The sequence below is a fragment of the Chelonoidis abingdonii genome, chromosome 15 (assembly GCF_003597395.2).
Source record: "Chelonoidis abingdonii isolate Lonesome George chromosome 15, CheloAbing_2.0, whole genome shotgun sequence".
Classification (NCBI taxonomy): Eukaryota; Metazoa; Chordata; order Testudines; family Testudinidae; genus Chelonoidis; species Chelonoidis abingdonii.
In genome coordinates, this window is record NC_133783.1 from 36146092 (window position 1) to 36163745 (window position 17654).

Sequence of the window (17654 nt, forward strand, 5' to 3'; positions counted from 1 at the left end):
CTGTAGTCAGCTGCCACCTGGCTACTTCCTATTTCCCCCTCGGCTCCTACCTAGTCCGCCGGGACGTCCAGCACCATGGGTTCCTCCCACTCAGGGCTGGGTGGTAGGTCCAGGAATACCTCCGGGAGGGCGGCCCAGGTCTGGTCTGACGGCTCCTCGGGGCCATAGCAAGGACGGGGCAGCTCTGGCAGCTCCTCGTCGTAGCGGCTGCGGGGTAGCTCTGGCAGCTCCTCGTCGTAGTGGGCGTGGGGTAGCTCCGGCAGCTCCTGGTACCGGTCTCTGGCCTCAGCAGCCTCCCAGTGACGAGAGCCAGTGGGCACGTCTGCTCCCAGCGGCAGCTGGAGCTTGACTGAAGGCTGAGGCCCGGCTTTTATCCTTCCGGGTCGCCGCCTGACCCTTTGAGGGGTGGGACTTCTGCCCAGCGGTTCCGCCCTGGGGGATGATTGACGGGGCTCAACCCTCCCTGTGGAGGAGGGGAGCCACACCGCCTCACTACACCGACCCATCCACCACCACCCCACTCCTTGTCACCTGACCACCCCCTCCCAGAACTGCCAAACCCCTAATCACACACACACCCCCCGCTCCTTCCTGTCTCCTGACTGCCTCTCGGGACCTCCTGCCCATTATCTAACCACCCCGCTCCCAGACCCCTTACCATGCCACTCAGAGCCCAGAACTGGCAACCGCGCCTCCTGGCCGGAGCCAGCCACACTGCTGCGCTGTCTAGAGCACCAGGGCAGGCGCTTGCAACATGGTGAGATGAGGCTGTGGGGAAGAGGGGGCAGCAGGGAGGGGCCAGGGGGCTAGCCTCCCTGGCCTGGAGCTCAAGGGCCAGGCAGGACAGTCCCATGGGCTGGATGTGGCCCACCAGCCACAGTTTGCCCACCTCCGCTCTACATAGGGTGACCAGATGTCCCTATTTTATAGGGCCAGTCCGGATAGTTGGGGCTTTTTCTTCTACAGGCGCCTAGTTCCTCCCAGCCCAATTTTTCACACTGGTCACTCTAGGGCTACAGCATGAACTAAAAGGCAACTGGATATTAGCTAAGACTGTAGAGCAGACAAATTTTTTTCTCTCTCTCTCTCTCAGTGGTCTGGGTGCCACTAAATGGGACAGAACACCACACCCAGGAGGTGTGTTGGTTACACCTGCACTGTGGCATGAGCAAGTAAACCTCCACCATCCCTGACAGAGATTTGACCAACATGGTGTTCTTAAAAATTTCCAGTGATGATGATTTCACACCCACCCTTGGAGGTTAACTACTCTTCTAGTTAGAAATGTTTTCCTAAACCTACATGCAGCCACAGAAACTCCAGCCTTTACTCAATTACACTTTAAAAATATAACAAAAAAGAAACTAGCATCCAAACACCAAGGCTTGAAAAATATGACTAATGTGCAGGGAACTAAGCCTTTAAATTGTGATGAAGGTTAGACTTTTTCCTGCAGTTGTAAATTTGATCCCTGAGTCCAAAGTTTGAATTGTATCAGGAGGAAAAAATGCAGACATATTGGAATTAAAATCAATAGTAACTAGCCTATTAAACTAATAGTTAATGACCAATGTTTGTTACTGGCCAAATACTTTGCCCCCTGGTTATATGGGATTTTAGTGTAAGTGACATTAAATTTCAGTTACTATTTCATAAACCAAATGCCAAGGTAATCTTGAGTAGTGGCTAAAAGTGTGTTTGCACTATCATATAGACAAATTAATGGAAAGAGAGGAAATAGTTGGATTCAGGACTATGAATTTCATGCTAGTATCTTATTCAGATCTTCTGTGATTGCTGCCACTAATATTCCATACAGGTAAAAATAGCACATTGTATTATGAACATACTGTATTCCTCTAAGGGCATGTCATGTCAAATTTATAGTAGCTAGTAAAATAACAGATGTGTAGCAAATATCATTTAGTATGTTTTTGTGTTATACTTTTGATGCGGTTTGACTCGCACTTTTATCCTGTCTGTCCTTTTATTCTTAGTACAAATAACGCCCACCAGCTTTCTGAAGAAAAAACTGTCTTACTGCACGCTCTTTAGAAGAAATGCAGAGGTGTTTTTGGCAGAAGAGAATGAACAGTTTTTCTTAGCGGTAGTTCAAATGTTGCTACAATGGAGCAGAAGGACATGAAACATGCTAGGATTAAATGGCAAGAATTCTGATGGTTCGCTTTAGGCATGGATTGAAAGTAGTTTTAGAATAGAATCTGCCTCATTTTTCTTTCTCTACTCAGAAATACAGCTAAGTAATCAAGTATTTTTGTCCTGTACAGGCATATACTGCTGTAAACTTTTAGTAAAGCATAGATCTCTGGCTTCAAATGAAATAGGAAGGGTGTGAGGGAAGCACAGTGACCTTAGACTCTGTTGCCATATGTTACCACTAGCCTTGATCTAAGTTTGAGTCAGGCAAAAATTCTGAGTTGCCTGATCTGAGAAATAAAACACCTTCACAGTGAAGTGTCTCTTTTTATCCCTCCTGAAAAACCATGCCCTGTAAACACTAAAATGCCCTCTTTCATATATATCCACCCTCTCCCCCCCCCCCACACACACGGTGCACTAGTGCAACAAAAGGCAAGTCACACAAAGACTATCACAGAGTGAATGGTGGATGAATTTTTGTCTTGATTGGTTTGTAAGACGAGTGAAGAAATAGTGAAGATTCAAAGGAGGTCTGCTATAGCTGTGCAAAAAAATCATCTCACACTGTTTGGAAAATACCCTGCTCCAATACAAAACAAGATTGTATCCAAAGCTCTGCACTAAAATGCATATTCTGTTGGGAGTGGACGGTAGCATGGGCAGCTATTGAAATGTTTGTAATTTACTATTACTTTCACATACTTCAGTCATTCTAGGGCTATGCTCCAGTGAGTTCCTCATGAGCAAACACCTTTCATCCCTCCTGATGAATCTTTCCTAGTGTGACATTCTATACCTTGGGGGAACATCATGGAACCCCCATATTCCTCATTTTTATATAATTGTATATAAAAATATGCCTTGTAAGATATCAGGGGAAAGGTTATGATCCGCTGAAAGTCATTGTTCTAACTATGTGTATCATTAACGCATATGAAGTTAAGAGAAGTGTTGTATGGTAGTCACTAAAATATGCTCTGGGTTTGGGATGCACCCAGATACTGGCTCTACAGAGACAATGACAAAGGGATAACCAACACCGGGGTTGGTGCTGTTGAACGGAAATCACCAGCCATTGTCCAGCAAGGAAGCTACAAATTCAATGACTCACCTGCATGAGGCCACACCAGGGGAATTGCTCAACCTTGCTTAGAGATTCAGCAATGCCCCCAGACATGCCTGGACTTGCATTCTCAAAGCACATGGGTCTGAGGGTATAAAAGAGACCACAGGGGCCCCATGCTTGGCTCTTCTCTTGTCCCCACCTACACTGCAAGCAACCAAGACACTGAGAAGAAGACAAGACTCCAACAGAGGAGATTGGCCCAACTTTAAGGAAAAAACCTGTATATTAAAGCCTGCAATATCCAGTGAGGTGAGAAAAACTGCTTAATCTAGTTGTTGCCCAGTCTAATAGGGTTGAGAGTTTAGACTGCGTGCTTATATTTTATTTTTTGGTATCTAACTCTGAATTTTTAAGTGACTTAATGTCACTTAAAAATCTACCTTTTATAGTCAATAAATTTAATTGTTCATCTTTACCAGTGAGTTTGCATGAAGTGTGAGGCAAATCTGCTCCGGTTTGACGAAGGCTGATGTATGTCCACTTTCCATTGTTGAAGTGGTGAACCAATTAATACATTTTCACTGCCCATCTTGAACAGTGCAAGACAGTATAATTCTGAGGTACAGTGCGGGGCGCTAGGGGGATTTGGCTCTGGTGCCTTTCTCTGTGTGATTCATGAGTGGCTCTGGGAGCACTCATGCAATCTAGCTGGGTGTGGGGCTCCACGTGCCATTTGCTGAGTGATCACAGCGCCTGCAGGGGCTTGCTGTTGGTCACTAGCAAGGCATTGTGAGAGACAGCCCAGGCTGAAGATAGTTAAGGGGGCACAGCGGTCCCTCAGTCCCAGGCTGCACCCTAGGGGGATCTCGTCACAGTGGCGCAGAGAGCAGGGTGAAATACACAGTTTGTTGTACTGAGCAAGATTTGCACTTCATAGACTGATGTAAAGATTTTAAGTGTGGTGGCTAATGACAATCAAGAGGAGGCTTCTGGTTTGTTATTTTCTGTTTGCTTGTTTTGGAAAAGGGCAGTAGGAACAGAAAATCAGGAAAATAACTGAAAGCAGTGAAGCAACTGAGAAGTTGGAGCTTTTTAGGCTGCAGGTTGTAGAAAAGGAGTGGGAGCACCAGAGACTATCGCAAGTGAAAGAACTGGAGATAAAGGAGAAGTGGGAAGAAAGAGAGAGAAAGAGCAAAACCACCAACTAGACCTGCTAGAGAAGCAGAACCAGAAGCCCAGCGATTCCCATCATGCCAGAAATCCACAACTGGGACCATGTATGTCCTGCATACAAGGAGACAGATGATATTGCTGAATATCTGACTACCCTTGAAAGGCTGCATGCAGGGCGTGAGAACCCTGATGCCAAGAGAGTTCCTGATTTCAAAATTAACTGGTAAACCTCTAAGTGTATTCAATGAAATGCCCATTGAGGATGCTTTAGACTACTGCAAATTCAAAAGCACTATTTTACAAAGGTTTCAGATTACCCTTGAAACATAGAGAGTTAAATTTATGAATCGTAAGAGAGATATTGGTATGAGTAATGGGGAATATATGAACAAACTGAAAGATCTGATGGGAAAGTGGGTGAGGGGCAAAGGTGTGACAAGCTTTGAGGGAAATGTTTGGTCTTGTGGCTCAAGAGCATTTCCTAGGCATATGTAAGGCTGATGTAAAGCTGAGTCTATGGGACAAAGATGTAAAGTCTGTGGATGAGATGGCATCTCTTGCTGATGCCTTCGAACAGACCCAGGTATTTACTGAAAATAAACCACCAAAAGAGATGTTTAAAGCTAGTGGGAAGGGGGGGATCCCATTTTATCCCTAGCAAGAGGGTGGGAGGCTGGGTACTCATCTCCCCAAAACCATTCCTCTAACCCTCATCCCAAAACTCCTCTATAAGCCGAAGAGCCCAAAGCATGCTATCAGTGTAATTCCACTGATCGCCTGAAGAATAAATGCCCTGTGCTAGGAGGAAGCAGGCAACCAATAGCTCATGTTAGTCACTGACTGAATTAACAATGTGAGGCAAATACTAAGCTCACTGCCAGCTGATACCTTCCACTCTTAGGTGGTGCATTGAGGGGAGGAGGGTGAAGGGGTATCAGGCATATTAGGAAAACCATATCAATATATGATCATAGAATCATAGAATATCAGGGTTGGAAGAGACCTCAGGAGATCAGCTAGTCCAACCCCCTGCTGAAAGCAGGACCAACCCCAACTTGATTATTGTCAATCAAGCTCTGAAATACACATAAGGTGAATCAATCTGTTCTCTACAGAGAGAGGGTTTCAAAAGCACCTCCATGACTGAAAATCCCACCCTCTGCTTCCAGGGCATGTGAAGCATGCCAGAAAAGGATTAAAGGTAAAGTTCTGAAAAGCCATCTTAAGGCTAAATTCACAAAGGGGACTTGGGTCTCTTTCTGGACAGTGGAAGTCACAGCCCCAAAATGGATGCTCAGTCAGCAAGTGAAGTAGGGCATTGCCTAAGCTAGCCTGTAGGCAATGCAAAAGAATGACAGGTGCTTAGGGCCCAGAGCCTAAGGGTGCTTAACTCCCATTGGATGCCTGGCTGACACATGGGAGGAAGGCACCTATCACCTATGCTGATTCACAACTATGAACCCTGAGTTCGGTGCCTAAGCCAGAGCAACCCTTTCTCACCACACAAATAATAATAATAATAAAAATAATTAGAATTAGCGTTTATTATCCAGTGGTTAGGAGGGCACTCATCTGGGATGCAGTGCAAATCATCACATTGACTGAGAGGAGTAGAGACTTGAACCCAAGTCTTCAAGCAGCTTCGCTGTGAGTAGCTAAGCAGTTTCAAGACTTAAGTGGCTTTTGTGCATATGTAGTGGCAGAAATTTAGGCAGCAGCTGAGTGGTGGTTTTATGACCGTCAGTGGCACTTAGTTGGACTATGTCATATAAGTGTAGGGCTGGCCTGCATCGGCTGACACAGGGCTCGGGCTGTAAAACTGCAAGAAGGTCCCACAGCCTGGGATCCAGCCCAAGCTCAAACTTAGATGCTGCAATTAAATAGCCCAAACTAGCTAATACAGGGCAGCCTCAGGTGTTTAATCACAGTGTAGACATATCCTAAGTGCCTTTGTGGAGCTAGCCATAGATGCCTACATTTCTGCCAGTAGGACTCACGTATGATGAGCTTTTCAGAGTCCTAGCCCTGGTGGAGGTCCCAAACTCCAAGTTTACAAGTGGGGGTCTGATTCTATACTGCCCTAATGGCAGGGCTATAGCAGCACACATTGTTTCTCTCTAGCCTAATGACTATTGCCCACCCCAAATAGCCTGGTGGTTAGGGCACTCATGTGGGCTGTGGGAGAACTGGATTGACATCTCTGTTCCAAATGAGTGGGAACTGAAAACAGGGCTCTTCCATCAGAGCTGAGTGCTCTAACCAAAGGGCTATTGGCATGCGTCTCATGAGAAAGGTCTGTTGGCTTTGGTGCCTAACTCCACAAGATGGTTCATGGCTGAGCATCCCAAACAGAAGGATGCAGCACCCATCAGTCTGGGGGGGCCTAAGGCCCAGATCAATGGGAGTTAGGCATCTAACTCAGAGCTCATCAATTGGATTGGGCCCCACAGGTGAGCTAGGCAGGGAAAACTCCTAGTTTGTGAACCCTGACAGGCAGGGCTGTCCTTACCCATATGCAAAGTACACAGCGGTGTAGGGCACCAGGAAATCTGGGAAGGAATTTAGGCAGCTCAGTGGGGGGGTTTGAGGATCTAAATTTTTTATTTAGGTGCCTAACATGGCAGTTAGGTGCATAACTCCCTTTGTGGACCTAGCTGTCTGTATCCGTACTTTTCTGAGAGGCTGTGTCTGTGACCCCCACCTAGCCCAATTAACAGCTATAGCAGTCAGGCTCTGTGGAGAAATTAATGAGGGATTGCATGTCAATCAGGTACAGAAGAGCCTGAAAGGAGTTTCTGCCTGTGTAGCTCTATTCTGGAGGTCACACCGGGGAAGGGGGGAAATGTCATGTGACCAGAAGTTCAGTCCTTCACTGCACATGAAACCAATAACTGGAGGAAGCCTCCTGAGGCCTATCCCATAATGATGGGTGGGTCCCAGTTTGCTGGAAAGGTGACTACCCTGCCCATAACACAGTGAAAGGACTGCAGGTAGTCATTAAAAAAAATCCCAGCCTATACAACAGGACCACAGCCATCCATCCTATTCTGTAAAGCAACACAGCAGGCAGAGCTCATTGGTATGGGCTGTCCTCTCACAGGCAACTCTGCAACTGCCATCTACAGAGGTGAGCCTTTTATTTTTGTTGCAGGGTTCATTGAGTTGGCCAATCTCTCCCCCTCCCCCCCATCATTTCATGGCTGGAAATGCACCTACACACGATGCTGGATTAGGCAGTAAGTTTTTATTTTATTCTCTGCTAGGACATTTTCCTTCCATTGGAGTAATTATTACACACAAGAAGGATTTAATCTGTAATTCCCCTTGGGCTGCGAGTGTTGTGGGACTGATGTTTTGGTGAACTGTAACTGCTTTACACTCAACTAATTCATTGCTACAGGCTCTTAACTCGAGATACTTCCTCCCCTCCATCAATGGCCTATATAACAATTACTTACCTTTTCAGACAGTGACAGGAGTCTAACTGGCTACGACCAGCTGATGCAGCTGTACGGTGCTCGCCAGCGCAGGCGTCTGAACCGCGGCCTGTGTCGTAAGCGGCATTCCCTTCTGAAGCGCCTTCGCAAGGCCAAGAAGGAGGCTCCTCCCATGGAGAAGCCGGAGGTAGTCAAAACTCACCTGCGCGACCGAGATGGTGGGCAGCATGGTCAGCATATACGACAGCAAAACCTTCAACCAGGTGGAAATCAAGCCCGAGATGATTGGCCACTACCTGTGCGAGTTTTCCATCACCTACAAGCCAGTGAAACACGGCAGACCTGGTATCGGTGCCATCCACTCATCTAGGTTTATTCCTCTGAAGTAAATGATGCTTTGGGAAAATGTTTTTTATATGTAAATAAAGAAAATGCTCCTGCCTGAAAAAAAAAAATCCCAGCTTAAGTCACTTAGGACTAGATTCACAAAGGCACTTAGACATTGCAGTGCCTCTGTGATAAAGCCTCTGTCCCAAATCCGGACCTTAGCATCCAAAATTTGGGGGCTTAACATGAAACTCCCCCCAAGCTTATACCCAGCTTGGTTCTGATCTCGCTGCCACCAACAGGAATCAGTTGCCTGGTACACTGAACGCCCCCCAAATCGTGCCCTGGGGGCCCCCCCCAAGACCCAGTACCCTGGGTCTCCTATCTCAAACGGGAAAACAAGTTCCTCCCCCTTGTTCTCTCGTTATCTGATCCCCAGCTTCCCTCCCTGGTGAGCTGGGCGATTACAGTACTTAACTCCTTGAATGCCAAAACAAAGAGGCCCATTAACCTCTCCCTAAGCGATGCATTCAAACCTAGTAAAGCTAACTAAGCAGATTGTTCCACACGACACCCCCTTTCTGTAGTTTAACCAGAGAAAAACCAAAAACCTCAACCAGGTTTTTAAAAGAAACTTTATTATAAAAAGAAAGAAAGTACAGAAAAATTATAACCCACTGCATTAAGATGTCAATTACAGGCTCTTTGCTTATAAGATTAGGAATACACAGTTCTGATTCAAAAAATTGGCCGATTTAAACCAGTCCAGCAATTACCACCCATGTAAATACAAACCAAGCACATAACAACTATTGCTTGGTTTCCTTTGTACTCACACTTGATAGTAGAATATTATAGAAGAGAAATTGGAGTTAGAGAAAAGCTTTTCAATCCATAGCCGGGAGAAACAAAAGACCCCGAGTTCCTTTCCCTCCCAGACTTTAAAAAAAATCCAGTTCTCTGATTGGTCCTCTGGTCAGGTGCTTGATTCCCCCCTGTCCACCCCTTACAGGTAAAAGAAAATTAACCCTTACCTATCTACTTATGACAGCCTCATCCCTCGGCGCCCTGCTGCCCTGCGTTAAGCGCCCGAGCTCCCCATGCATTATAGGGGGAGAGTTATGTAGCTAACACCTGTAAACCTTTCCTACTGACTAGTTTAGATGGCTGTCTGCTTAGCCTGCTAGTATTTGGGAATCCCATTCTCAGGTGCCTAACTCTCCCTGGCCATTGCATAGGGAGCCTGGGCATCTAACTCAGGCTTCTGGATTCCACTAGGCAGCAGGGCACCTGAAGTCAGGCTCAGAATTGCACTGCCTAAGCCCCCTTTGAAGATCTAGCCCAGAATGTCTAATCAGCTTTCTGCAACTTCTAGTTTCAATGGACCAGCAACTGCAAAGGCACATCTTGCCTTGATAAGGCCCTTAGTGCATTAGTCTTTTTTTAAACAAATAAGAACTGGGTATTGTCTGGGTCCCACATGTTCTACTTTTTATGAACCCCTCTCTTGATTAGCTGTATATTATGATCATAGGGAGGACGAATGCATTACCCAGGTTTAACACCAAAGCCCAAGGTGTTTATTTTACATAAGCCCATCGTCACTATCACTTCTTTGATTTCCTTCTCTTTTTGTACATTCTCCTCTGTGTTTTTAAATTTTGAATGAATCCTGATTTTACTAATTCATGGAATAAATAGTTTTGACCTTAAATTGCACCTCCCTGGACTGAGAGAAGTAAAAACAGAACCATTTCCCTTTTCTGTGGCTTTCACAACTGAACAGTTTTATCGCTATGTTCCATTAGTGTCTCAGGAGACCAGCCATGCAAACCTGAAAACAATTAAAACAAAACCAAAATACCCTTCCCTAACAGTCATATCAAATAAAGTGATTGGGTTGCTATTTTTAAAAAAGTAGAAAAACCAATTAATCTTCAACTGAATATATATGTTTAGCAAAATTACATAGAGACAGAACTTCAGCTGCTGAAATTGGCATAGTTTCCATTTCCAGCCATAACATCCATCTTCAGTGGATGTTCCCCCAAATATTTATTATAGCTCTGGCAGAGATTTTATGGAATGTTGAGAATGAAGAGCTACATTACAATCACTGATACATCAGTGTGTGCAAAAAATGTTCTTTCAGTCTTTGGTGGTTGATCAGCCAGCTACAATGACTGTACTTGCTAAAATACAAATACAGTATCTCTTAATGTATGAATTAAACATATGGTAGCAATGTTAATAATAATATGTAAACCATTTCTCTCTCAATTTAATTTATCAGTAGAACTACCATTCAGTACGTTAATGAATGACAAGCAATAAACTGTGTTTTCTAACTTCATATATAAATAAATATATTTACTGCTAGGAGTGGGGGAAAAGTTTCTTTTATTTGCATCCCTGGCCTCATTCTGTCAACATATCACACAGATTGCTGGATACACACAGAGATGCACTCTGGCAATGCTAGGGAGGGACCTCCTTTTCCTGCTGTCAGTTTCAACTTATTAATAATAGGATGATGCTTCTGGCACATGTAAAATAAATTAATATTGGATTAATTCAATTCAAACAAGATTTCAGGAAAATACATTGCAGATTCATTCATCACAGACTTGAGATCAATCCATTTAAAAAAGAGTAAGAATGTCATTATGTTTACCTATTTAATTGCCTAAAGCTGATCTAAATGATAGAATAAACTCTAACACTCTCCAGCATGCCTTCAAAGATGATAAGCCACCAGTTTATAAAATAGAAATATAGTATTTGCAACACTAGCAGTCACACTGAGGAATTCTTTTAAATAGCTATTTAGTTTTACTTTAGATAACGTGTTATCTGAGCTATCAAAGTAACATTGTAGCTGTTGTTTCAAAATTATGCTCTGTGGCAATTCCTTTGTTGCTTAATAGTGATAATTTACTTTTAATATAAAGCTCATAGGACTGAAAATCTAGTATCATTTTTGCAAATGCTACTGCAATGAACTCAGCAACAGAGCATTTGCCAAAGTTAACACAATTCATTTTAAGTGTAGTGTTCTTTACTTCCTTTATTTGCTCATTTGTAGAACTTTATGGATGAAAAGAATATATTCAAATAATCTATGTATTAAATTCTATCCCATGCTTTTCATGTTAAAAATACAGAATGCCTGAATAAATATTGTTGCCTTTACAGTATGAATTCTGTTGATGGGTAGATCAAAATAGACAGTATGAACTAAATGACGGATTCTGGAGCCCATCAAACTCCTACTGAATGTAATGGGTGTTCTGCCTGAGCCAAGGGCTTATCTACATGCTGCATAAGTGCACACCAATGGGGGTGTAAATTCTAGTTTGTCCCAGTGTGTCATGCACCAACTGTCTGTGAAACAGGACTGAGTCAGTGCAGACTAGAGAACTTTTAGTGAGCACCAGCAGGGTTCACACAATCAGTGTGCAACGCACAAGTGCACACTTCAATCAGAGCATATCTAGAAACAGTTAAAACAATTACAGTGCAGCGGTTGTCACATTTCTGAATGCTGGTGTACAGACCTCTTAGAAATACCAAATGTATGATTGTTCTCAGCTCTGGAAGGAAGGCATTCCCACAGACTTAGAGCTCCACAGGCAAAAGTACAACCTATGCTTAGTCCATCATTAAAAACCCTCAGGTCAAAAAGCTGTCTTTCCTTCCGACTTTTGAGGCTGGGATGGAATACAGGGCATCAGAAGTTCAGAAAGACACTGTGGATAGAATCCATTTGGAGCTTTAAATATTAAAATTGAAAACTTTAACCTTGATACTTGGGCTAACAGGCAGCTGAGCTAGATAGCAAGACAGTGAGCAGTCAGACTGACCTCTGTTAATCGTCCCCTGCAACAATCAGATGCTGTATTCTGAACCAGCTGCAGGCAGCAGACCTCTTACTAAGGATGCCCAGCATATAGCACGTTACAGCAGTCCTACCATCAAATCACAAAGGTATGGATCATGGTTACTACCAGGGAATACCACAGTCTAGGGGGCATTCTTAACATCATAAAGTAACAGCCCTTACCATAGTTGACTCCAGATATCCTCAATTCAGCCTTAGGTCAATGATCACACTATGCTAGTCTGGAGAAGCAGCTCCTCATTACAATTCAGAAGGCCTAGGGAAATGACACTTTCTTCACATTTCCTGCCTGAACCAATCTGCATAATCTCATTTATGCAGCGGTTCAATTTTAGCCAATCTCTGGTCAGTAAATTAAATTAATCAGACACTGCATATCCCCTTACAACAAAAGCACACAGCCGTGTATCTCCTGTACATGGGAGTCCAGGCCATCCTTCTGAAAAGCTTCTTGAAAAGACAGACTACAGCTACATGCATTCGTGCTAAAACCGATCCGGGGGGACACACCATACATAAGCCTAGAATTCTCCTTTCGTTGGCTGGGATGCCCGAAACCACTGCTGTACCAGTGAGACCGTACCAAATCTACCTCTATTGCCCCCAGCACAGCATTTGCATCCAGTTATACCAAAAATGAAAAGCTTGCTGTAGGTTTAGACTGTCTTGCCCCAAACGCATGGGCCTACACCAGCACTGTTTACATTGTGTAGAACAAAATCAAACTAGGGCATGAATGGAGTTAACACAGTAGCTCCATTATTATAAATGTCCACTGTTCTTTTAGCATCCTTGTGATGGAAAGGTAGAGATTACTTTCCCTTAGTATCTTCCTAGAATGTCTTGCATCCAGTAAATTCTTTGGCTGAAAATATGTAACTTTGTCATAGGAGGATGAAACGCCTGGTGCTGAAGTACAGAGCATAAAATAAAACTCTAGTGTCAATACACAAGCCTGATTCATGTCTAATTCTCAACAGTTTACTGTGGGCCATAGTCTAAGGTCCTAACACAGACAAAATTGCCCTCACCCCCATGAGAAAAAAATGGGAAGGGACCAGGGAGTGTAGTAGGGCGGAGGGAGGGGTTTCTGAGGTTCAATACACGTTTCCTCCTGGATTATGAAGCTGGGAAGGGACAGGCCAGGAATGTCTCTTCTCACTGCAGAATGAGAAAAGGTTCAATGATACATAGTATTGAATATGGCAGAGGCACAGAACCATCTGTGCAGAGACCTTGTGCGTCTGAGCACAACTCCAAGACTCCTGCCCTTTCAGACCCTGGCAATCTGACAGCATGACGCTTCCCCCCTCCTACATGGAGGAGAATAGAAAAATAACTGACACCCTGGTACTTATCTGCAGATTTAATGTTGGTCATGGGGGAAGTCTCACTGACCTTGTCACTGCTGGACTCAGCTCCTTTACCTTCTTACACAAGTGGAGGGTCCTTCACTGAGTTCAGGGCCTGTGGAGACATGGTTTTGTAGAGGCAACTGCTACCTCCTCTCAGTTCTTCCTCATTTTCTGCCACTCAAGTGCAGAGAAAAGACACTCCATGTGTGGTTCCTGAGGGACTGAAACTCTTCCCCTAAACTGTAGGAGTTCCCCTAAAAACTAAATAAAGGACCTCCTCAAGATTTAGCCCATTGATCACAATTCTATTTTGCCTCCTTTCATGTTAAATACCATCTAACTCTAAATCAATGCATACACACACAAACTTTCTGCTAATGCATTCCATACATAGAATCTATCTATATATAATCTATCTGCATTCATATGAAGGTATATGCAGTGTTGGTGTAGCCATCTTGGTCCCAGGATATTAGGGAGACATGGTGGGTGAGGTAATATCTTTTATTGGTCAACTTCTGTTGGAGAGAGAGACAAGCTTTTGAGATCACACAGAGGTCTTCTACTACCCCAGACAGTAAACAAATTGTGAGTCGTTCCCCAAAGAATCAAGATTGGTTTAAAAAATAATGAGATTTTAAAAAACAAAAATACATTTGGGTCTTTTTATTTGCCTTCTGGTATTTAAGCCTTTATGGCACACTCAGATTATAGTTTCACATTTTTCTCTAACAATGAGGTCTATATATTTTCCTTACAAACAAAAAACATAAGCAGAGATTCTCATGTATTTACCAACCTGGACTTTAAGAGCAATTATCTTGAGACTTGTACTTAAAAGACAAGAGCTGGCAACACTGTTAGTCTTCACCACAGAGAATGTTGGGAGTATTCATTACAAACCTACTCTTTTCAGTTCATTAGGATGAGGGACTGTCTGAGACTGAAGTATCCAGGAGGTGTTGCAACAAAACGATAAACTGAACAGCAACAAGTCACCAAATGATATTAATCCAAGTGTTCTGAAGGAATTTAAGTGTGTAAAGCCTAATCCAAAGCCTTCAGAAGGCAATAGGAAGGCTTCTACTGACTTCAGCTGTGTTTGGATCAGATCAGAAGTGTGAAATGGTCAAAGCAAATTTTGTGTAAGGCTATTATTTGTGATGTTTGGCATAAATTATTTTGTTGATAACAGATAGCTCCTTGGCAATTAGAAATTTTAATGGCTCTTTGAGATCATTGTATTTTGCTATTCATTCACGAGGAAACATTTCCACATAATTATGTACAAAGGCGTGATTGTGCCCATACGTAAATAGCTTGCAATGTTGCACCAATCTGGCATTAAGCACCAAATTATTAATCTCTTGGAAGCCTTATTCTAAATTCAGTACATGGGCACTTTCTTGATAAACACTCTCAATCATTAGTCTCAAAAGATAGCTTCTTTTTAATAGGTTTATTATCAATGGAAATGATGTCAAGTTTGCTTTCATTAAAGATTTTTCACTAATCAATGCAAACTCAATTCACATAGAGGAACTGTTTGTTTGTTTTTTAAAAAGGTCCTGAGAGGCAAGAATTTGTGGATTCTTGTGTACTTGCATTACTATCCTGTGCCAAACACAGGTACTGGGGCACATACTAAGCAATCCCAACTTCAGAGATTTCCTCTTTTCACTTGGAAAACGTAGCATATTGTTCAGTACCTCACAGCATGCTGATGATTTCTAATCCTTTCCCCCTCCCACCAAAGACGTATTTCAGTTCATCCATACCTCATTCACTGTATCCCTGTCACTGAAGGACAACAGGATCATATTCCAAACCATTTTGTAGGGGAAAGGAAGCAGACTCCTCCTTCAAGACTCTGGTATCTCAGACCAACTACTTAGCTAGTGACCTTCTTCGGCAGCAGTTGAATTGGACATATCTTTTTAACCTGAGAGGACCTTCCCATCACTGTAGTAGAACAACAAAAGAGTAGAAGACTGTTCAGACATTCTCTTACATGACGCTATACCTAATTTATGCTAAGCAACATTAGTTTCAGAGTCCCCAGTACCACATGGATATCAATTATCTTCTGTAGTGTGCTTTCTTATAATACCAAATACCACTATGATTATAACAATAATGAACCCAGTCTTGTTTACCTTTTGGAACTGAGAAAATCAGAGTAATTTTCCGATATTGAACAATATGATGCAGTTTCTTTGTCTCTAAAGATATGTCTCAGTTACACTCAACTAGTCCGAACAAATACTACAGCAACTGTATTTTCTTTACAAATGCCTAGACTGCTATGGTAATAACTTTCTCATTTTCTCTAAAGTCGCTATCTTAAGATGCAGGAAAAGAATATCGTTTCCTCTTTTATTGCAGACAACACAACATTAGAGTCCAACATTGTTACTCTTGGAAAATATCCAGGCTTGAACCATTTAGCTATATGGCAAATGCAAAGTGGGTCTTAATCATGAAGATCCAATTTGTTTAAATAGATTTGTGCTTTTAATTCTATTACCTTTGCCTGTAAGTTTTAGTACCTTAAAAATGCATGTGAAAATGTTTCTGTGTGCATTTACTGAGTCTAGCTTTTCAATATTTAACCCATGGGCTTTGAAGAAGGGACTCAAATTATATCTGGTACAAGTATGTACCAGGAGCACTTCTTTCCCACTCCCCCACCCCGAATTGGGGAAGTCTTAAGAATTGTGATCAAAGTTCAGATGAACAGAGAGCTGCTATTATACCTCTGTAGGCTTTTCAAACTTTATATATATATATATAAAAATTCCCCTCTCACCCCAAGGGTGGTATGTGTCTTCCTCAACCTTGGGTCCTCTACCAGAGGTCTGGGAGTTTGAGGGTTCTGCGCAGTATCTTAGCTGTTCCTAGCACTGCACTCTTCTGGACAGAGAGCTCTGATGTTGTTCCTGGGATCTGTTGGAGCCACTCACCCACTTAGGAGTCAACAGCCCCGGTGCTCCTACCACCATTGGACACTGGCCTTCACTTCCCATCTCTCTAGTCCCTTTCAGGCCCTGGGTACTTCTCGCAGCTTCTCATTATTCCTTCTTCCCTGATGTTGCTTGTCACTTGGCATTGCTAGTCTATCCCACTGTGTCTTCTGGTCCTTGTCTATTACCACGATGTCTGGTTGATTGGCCAGTCGCCTGTCCGTCTGGATCTGGAAGGTCCACAGAAATCTTAGCCGCTGCTATTACTCCACAACTTCTGCCTGGAATCTCCCATCTGTCTGGTCTTGGAGGGTCTAGCCCATACGCTGTGGGCAGATGTTCCTGTACACAATGCAGCCAACTTGGTTGTGCCGTTCAGTAATGAGCTGTTCCTGCCCTCTTATCATACATCCTCACTTATGTGTTGGACGGTCTCTGAGGCAAATCTCTGCACAGTCTGCATCTTGGGTCCTCTCTAGTGTGGTAGATCCCTGCTCAATGGTCTGGTGGCTCTGCCTGTTCCTGTGCTTGCTTGATCAGTCGGGTCAGTTGCTGTCTTTTATGTCCAGCCCTTTCCAGCACTGTGGAATTCTCCAATGTGCGAGCATCTCCTATGTCTATCTGTCGATGTACATCCATTCAGGGGTCTTGTCTGCCATCGGCACTTCTTCTGCTTTGGCTTCACCTCCCATGTTCTGCTGCTGCCTCCAGGGCATTCTCTCAGCAGCGTCAATCTTGGGGGCCATCTTAACTGATGTACTTCCTGGATTGTTCCGGGTTTCATCCAGGACCGTAGGCTTTGATGCTCACCAGCCCCGCCCCGCCTCTTCCGGCTGGTATATGCAGTCCATGAGTGTTGGACTTGGGGTGGAATCCCGTGCATTGTAGAGCTTCCGAGGTTTTCACTCATCGTCACTTCAATATCCTCCTTTGGGCCAGCTCGCTTATACCGGCAGGTATCGTTTGATGGCATGATCTTGTTCTTTCCACTGAGTGCTCTTCAGTGACCTGTCTTATCCTTTTGTGATACTTGAATGTTCCTGCTTCCTTGCCTGTCTCATCGTGTTCTATGTGACTGTGGGACCCAAGTATTGTAGCTTGGTCTATATGTCTGGCTAATGTGGCCCCTGGAGTTCCGACCGCCATCAGTCCTTACTATCGCTTCCTTCTCTTTTCACTGACCATCCGGACACACTTCTCTCCAGTGCGAATGAAATCTCCTCTAATATGCCTCACTGTGAGATCGCGTCAGTGAGAAAGGAGTCGATGTCA

The 17654-nt window shown here is 43.7% G+C and overlaps 1 long non-coding RNA gene across 1 annotated transcript in view; it reads right to left on the bottom strand.

Moving 5' to 3' along the window:
• The window catches only part of LOC116820687 (uncharacterized), a 27741-nt gene extending 12379 nt beyond the window's left edge, over positions 1 to 15362 (bottom strand). The window contains exons 1-3 of the long non-coding RNA XR_004372710.2: positions 15198 to 15362; positions 13463 to 13680; positions 12227 to 12320 (exon numbers count right to left, since the gene is read on the bottom strand). This is a non-coding gene — a long non-coding RNA (uncharacterized LOC116820687). The remainder of the gene's footprint in view (positions 1 to 12226; positions 12321 to 13462; positions 13681 to 15197) is intronic.
• Between the last annotated feature and the right edge of the window lie 2292 nt (positions 15363 to 17654).